This window comes from Atractosteus spatula, unplaced genomic scaffold, assembly GCF_055471065.1.
Source record: "Atractosteus spatula isolate fAtrSpa1 unplaced genomic scaffold, fAtrSpa1.hap1 Scaffold_4, whole genome shotgun sequence".
Lineage (NCBI taxonomy): Eukaryota > Metazoa > Chordata > Actinopteri > Semionotiformes > Lepisosteidae > Atractosteus > Atractosteus spatula.
In genome coordinates, this window is record NW_028296868.1 from 694383 (window position 1) to 700811 (window position 6429).

The 6429-nt window shown below is 48.6% G+C and overlaps 1 non-coding gene across 1 annotated transcript; it reads left to right on the forward strand.

Moving 5' to 3' along the window:
• Positions 1-313: 313 nt before the first annotated feature.
• trnas-acu (transfer RNA serine (anticodon ACU)) lies at positions 314-395 on the forward strand. Its single transcript has one exon. It is a non-coding gene; the product is annotated as a tRNA-Ser (tRNA).
• The last annotated feature ends 6034 nt before the right edge of the window (positions 396-6429 follow it).

Here is a 6429-nt window from a genome sequence, read left to right on the forward strand (position 1 = left end):
GCGCTCCGCCTGCTCGCTGAGCAAGTTGCCACCTTTACATACAAAAGCAACATCGACACCAAGAGAAAGGATGACAAATGGCTTTTATCTGGAACTTTTCATGTCAAAGGAGCTCAATGTGCTTTCCGTGGACAACAGGGCCACTGAACTCCACACCGGCCACTGAAGCACAGCAGTGGCTTGGTGGCTTGACATCTCCCAAAGAAAATGTTGAAATCGCATGTGGAACAGGAAAATGACCCTTCGAGTACAAGGGAAAAAAAAAAGATCATCTGGAGCACGCCAACACATGTACGGACAGCCTAGTTTTCTTGATGAGGTGGCCAAGTGGTTAAGGCAATGGACTACTAATCCATTGGGCTTTGCATGCATGGGTTTGAATCCCATCCTTGTCACATTCAGCATCTGACACATGTGCCCATTCAAAGTTGGCCTTGCTTTCTTTTGCTCTGGTACTAGAGCAGTACATTTTCTAGCTGTGGCTGAAGATGGTATAGTAGGCTAACATCGGTATCGAGCAGTGACAGTAACAGTATTTACTGAGAGAGAGAGAGGCAGCTCAGAAGATGAGCTCCTAATTTCTTTGAGATTTTATTGTTTTCTGTAACTGAACAAATAGTCTAGGAATAAGGCAACATCTAACAAAAACGAAAGAAAACCAAAGAAGTAAAGAAATAATTTATCATTGAAAAAAAAACAACAAAGCAAACATCTGAAAATCTGAAGACCAACTATAAGACACAGCTACACCTGAAGATAAAGGACCTGAGGAAAAACTTCAAAGAGAAAAATCTTCAAGAAATGAAGAGGAACAAACAGAAAAAAAGGAACAATTAAAACAAGGAAATAGAATAAGAAGACAAGAAAGAAATAAAAAGTACACCAAAGGAAACAAGAAGGAAAGGGAAAATACAAGCAGCATCAAGAGAAGCCAAGAACTCAGCCATAAGCACGAAAAACAACTGGTAAGCCCTGATCTTTCTTCTCCTTATTTGAAGAGGCCTCTAAAATTGAACTGATTTACTAAATAAAAGTAAAAAAAAAGTCTTTAGAAAAAGTTACCTTAAAGTTTAAACTAAACCAAATACCACTTGGGCCCATTAAACTCAAAAGGCCAAAGTTGAAGAACCTGTTCCCAAGCAACAGTGGGGCTGATTGTATTCAAAACGCCCTAGCCAGGCTGTCTTTTTGCTCTTCTCACCTGGGCCGATTGTATTTAAAAGAAGCAAGATGAGTACAGAGCAGAAGACAGCCCCACTGGACCAGCCCTGCCCTCTCAGCACAGTACTCCAATACCCTGAGGACGCAAAAACCGTTAAGACCAGGAAACAGTACAAAGACACATGGATGAAGGAAAATCCAGAGACCCTTATCGCTGACTACTGCCAGGCAGGAGAAAAACACATTAAAACCTGCTCTTCTTTACTGAGCACCCAAATGCCTGGCACACAGCTGTGTGCAAGACATATACAAACACCACGAGAAGGGGCATCAGCAAAGGCAGGCAAATCTCCATAGGGGGTGACAGTGAGCTAGAAGACACTGTCCTGACCGTCAACACTTACCACAATGGTACAGTGATGATAAAGGGCAGTGAGGCTGCTCTGGAGCTATTTGAGGAAAAGTTCACAGACCTGAAATCACAGGCTGACCTGGAGAAACCTCCCCCAGAAACAGGAGAGAGATCCAGTAGCCTGATGCCTACCACACCGGAGAGTTCAGCTCCACCTGACTCTGAGCCCACGAACACAGCCACAGCTACAGAACAGATCAGCAAGAGTGTAGCCCTAGGCAACACTGAATCACACCACCCAGACACACACGGCCCACACCAACCCCCCTATGACCACAGCACAGCGCGCCTCCTGAGAGAGAAACTCTCTGCTTTGGAGCTGGACTTCACTGAGTCCAAGGAACTGATGCTGGGGAGACTCACAGAGGGGCAGACAGCACAACAGCTAAGAGACGAGGTTAACAAACACAGGAACGAATGCAAAACCTCCAACAAACAGCTCAGGGCACAGATGGAAGAGTTGCTGCAGGACAACAGTAAGCTGCAGTCGGAAGTAGCAGAGCTGAGAGAGGAGGTGCAGCTCGCGGAGAGGACAAGCAAGACCCTCAAAGAACAGCTGAGGAAACTCACTACTTCCCACTGCAGCCCCGACTGCAACAGAACAGCCCTGAGGCCCAGAACACCCAACACACAACACCCACCCCCAACCCGCAAAGACACACCGACCCCCACACAACCTGACATCCCTACAACCCCCACCACCAACTCCCACTTACCCAGTACCCCCACCGTAGCAAACACCACACCCACTGCACCCCCCGGCATCCCAGATCCACTCACAACATCACTGCCCAAAAGCACATCCACCTTGCCAAACACTCAGGGTGACCCACACACACACCCAGCCCCAGAGACGGCCCCACCTAACACCTCCACCTCACACACTACACCCCCCATGCAGCCCCCCGCCTGGCAGCACACCAGACACCAGAGGCAGATGCATGGAAGTAGCCCTTCTCATTGACTCCAACGGGAAGTACATCGATGAGCACAAGCTCTTCCCGGAACTACAAACAGCAAAGCTCTGGTGTCCGACGACGGAGAAGGCCCTGCAGCTGCTGTCCAGGTCTGTCCTGGGAGCCCCACGGCACATCATCATCCACACCGGCACCAACGATCTGAGGACCTGGAGGGAGCAGGTGGCCCAGTCCATTAGGAGAGTGGCAGAGAGGGCCATACAGGAGTTCCCTCGCTCCCAATTGTCATCTCCACCCTGCTGTCAAGACAGGATGAGCAGCACCACACCATCCAGAGAATCAAAGCTGAGATCTCACAGTGCTGTGCCCTGCTCCCAAACGTCTACCTGGCCCATCACCCCACCCTTGGATCACAGCATCTACATGACCATGTAGCGGCGAGGCTTATTAATAAGGCAGAATTAAGTGTTTCTGAGCTTCCCAAATGAGGCCCCATTTCTCTGTTCATCTCTGTGGTGCAGCCACAGAGAGACCATTAGTGCAGGGTGATTTAAGGTCCTAGGACAGCTCCCAAAGGGGGATGCACTTAGCTAAGCCTGGCTATCATGATCAATGGTCATCCATTGGCGCCTATCTGTCTAGGGAGTGCCAGTTGGACATCGGGACTGCATTCCTAAGTGTCAGGAGTAAGTGACTCATATCTCACCTTGATCAACCAATCAGGGACTGGTAGGGCCGAGTAACCCACGTGGGACTCTGATGCCCATGGAACTTTCAGCCAATGAACGAGCTGAAGTTCCTCCAGGTAAAAACGAGATTCAGATTCGGGAGATTCAGTAAGATTCAGGAGGAGACTTCTGTGGACTTTTCTAAAGGGAATTCAAAGGAGAATTCCAGGGCAGGACAGCCCAGGAGCAGAAGGCTCCCAAGGGCAGGACATTCTCGCAGCGCGCCTCCTAACCATCCTGAGACTCAGCCCGGACAACCATGGAACGGCCAGTGTGTCCGAGTGCCAGAACTTTCCTTTGTTCTAAGAGTCTAGAGTGGAGGTTGCCAGAGAGTAACCAGCAGCAGGCCTCATGAACAGGTCGGAACTGTGGACAGCTGAATCACTATTCAGAACTAGCGCTTCACCAGGAACGAACCGGTCCCCTTCCTGACTTGCTGGGATCCACAGTCATCTTTTCTCCTGTGCACAAACTTTGCTAGTTAAAGCCAACACTAACTAGCCGGTCAGTGAGCATCAGCAGCGCACCGTCGCAAGCCGCACAGCACAGCCTGGCACGGAGCCAGAGAGCGCGGATTGGACAGCAACAAGCCTGCAGCTGATTGTTTGTGCCTGCAGGAGATCTGAATCCCCAGAAATTGGATGAGTATTCAACTTCAATGCATTACAGCTCGAGAATTCAATTGTTATCCCAACCAGTTGATATCAATTTAATTCCTAAGAGTTATGTACTTGTTTTGAGTATCTAATGTAGAAGTTATAACCAAATTCATTTATGAAACGGTCTTAATGAATGATATACTGAACGTATGTCCTCTTGATATGTGTAACACTTCGTAACTGATTGAATATATACCTTTTGTATTCTGATAACCCTCTCGATAAGATCTGTTAGGTTTATATGCATATTTTATGTATTAATAAATGTATCCTCGTGTATTAGTACCTGTGTGTGTGCGTTGTTTGAGTTATGTCGCATGGTTGGATTCTAAAGCCATCAAAAGAATTAACTTTGTGATTTACTGCTACAATTAATAATTGTCTCAGTAAATGCCCAAACCCTATAGAACTGGTGCCTTCAGAGAGCCACTACATTTACATATTTGGCGTCCCTGAACGGCTATGAAACATTACATATTTGGCGTCCCTGGGTGGGCGTGGCAAGACTGAAATGAATCAACCAAGCGGAATAATTCAATATAAAACGCCGCGGGTTTCATACACGATAATACAGTGTGCTGAAAGCCGAAAGAAAAAGTTCCCCTTGCTCTTTAAGCAGTGCTTGAGTGTTTTGTGATCTTTTGCGATCTACAGGGTTGATTGCATACTTGATCTTGTGGTTTTCTGTGGTAAAACTGTGATTTCGTGCTTAAAAGTAATACTCTTTAAGTTTAACGATGGTTGCTAAAAGGTCTGAATTCGAGTCGCTATTAAGCACTCTCTCTAGCAGCGACAAGTCTGACCACGATCTCTTCCATATCTCCGTCAGCGGAGAAGCTAGAAGAATAAATCTCCATTCTCTGAGAGAGCTAGCGAAGGACATAGAGAGATTTGACCCTGCAGTGTCAGAGAATAATATCGAGAGTTATATTCAAGACCTCAGGTATAACCTGCAGTTCCTGCCAAACGCCACAGAACAGGAGAAAGTGTTTCTGGTCAGGAAAACTACCAGCAGAGCTGTACATGAGTGGATGGCTAGGCAGATGAAAGAAGTCTGTAATGACTTTGAACAGCTTTGTCATGCACTTATCGAAGAATACAGTGCGTTTATTGACCCGACTGCCGCGATAGCCGCCGCTCTTAACATTAAGCACGAGAGAGCAGAGTCCCCTCGCGAATATTACGAGAGACTTAGACGAACTTATTTTGCAGGGCGAAATGATGAGGGTTGCGAAGAGAACACACATTTCAAGGGTTTATTCATTGCGAATCTCCACCCATCAGTCAGAAAGATGATCTTAATGCATACAGATGCACAGACCATGAAAGTGACTGATATTAAGAGATTCGTGCAGAAAGCCTGGGAGTATGATGTCCAAAGTCGCTCTGAGCAAAAAGCGGCTAAAGCGACTGTGTTCGCTGTTAGAGCCAGCAGGGTTAACTCCCTCCTGCTCGAAGGAGCACAGGCTCCTGAGCTGGCTAAGCCCCGTTCCAAAGCATGCACACAGTACCGCACCCAGCGTCCTAAGTGCCATGAGAACACCGGGGGAGGGAAAGGGCTAGATAAAGCTGAACAAAAGGATTCAGTAGCCGCCCGCCTGGCCAGGCTTGAACAAGCTTTATTAGGACAGGGACAACCGCTCCCCAAGGCTGCCGGAAGCGTGAATGAGCTGATACTCTCCACTGGAGGAGGCGGAGACCCGCCCCCTCCCACTCCCTCAGTCTATCTGATTGAGCGGAAGGGTTCCTGCCTGGATGAGGTCAGCCACTCCCAAGCGAGTGCTGACTCCACCCCTGAAGTCACAGAGCAGGCAGTAAAACACAGAGGAAAAGCAGGAAGCTTTTACCTCAAGGCTGCCATGGGAGATGTCTTACCCAGTGAGACACTGATTGACACTGAGGTTGAAAGGTGTTTGATGTCACACGGCAAGCTCAAACGGGTTGAAAAAGAAAAGGGTATGCGACTCAGAGTGGAACCTTTGGTGGATCACCAGAAAGGCAAAGTGTGGAAACAGGTCAAGGCTCCTAAGCCTTCTGTACAGAAGGAAAGGGGGGCCAAGAGGCAGACTGTGCTCACACAGTGCCCACCGAACACAGAAGCCTATGTGGAGATTCCTTCTGTTCCCTCTGGACAAGAAATAAAAATATTTTCTTGTTCCCCGGATATACAGGGAAGTCGTGTCCCGGCTGAGGTCCCAACAGCCTCCCTGCCACAGGAGCGGGGCTCCAAGCAGCCGCCTGATCCACCAGGTAAAGCACACCCCTTTTACATCCCTAAAGAGGAGTAGATCTCCCCAACTGGCGATGAAAAGGAGCTTTCCCTGTGCACCCTGGCACCCAAGAGGGGTCAGGACCACCACCCTGCAGTGGTGGAAGGGATCCAGATGGCAGGAGAGCAGGTTGGTGATGTAGCCCTCGCCCTTAGCCCTGAGAGGTCCTCTATCAGTGAGGATCTGCTTGAGCAGCTGTCACGGGGCCACCGCCAGGTGCCCCTGGTGCAACATTCACAGGTTAGACAGGAGGTCCAGCTGGACGCTGAGACTACTGCGCTG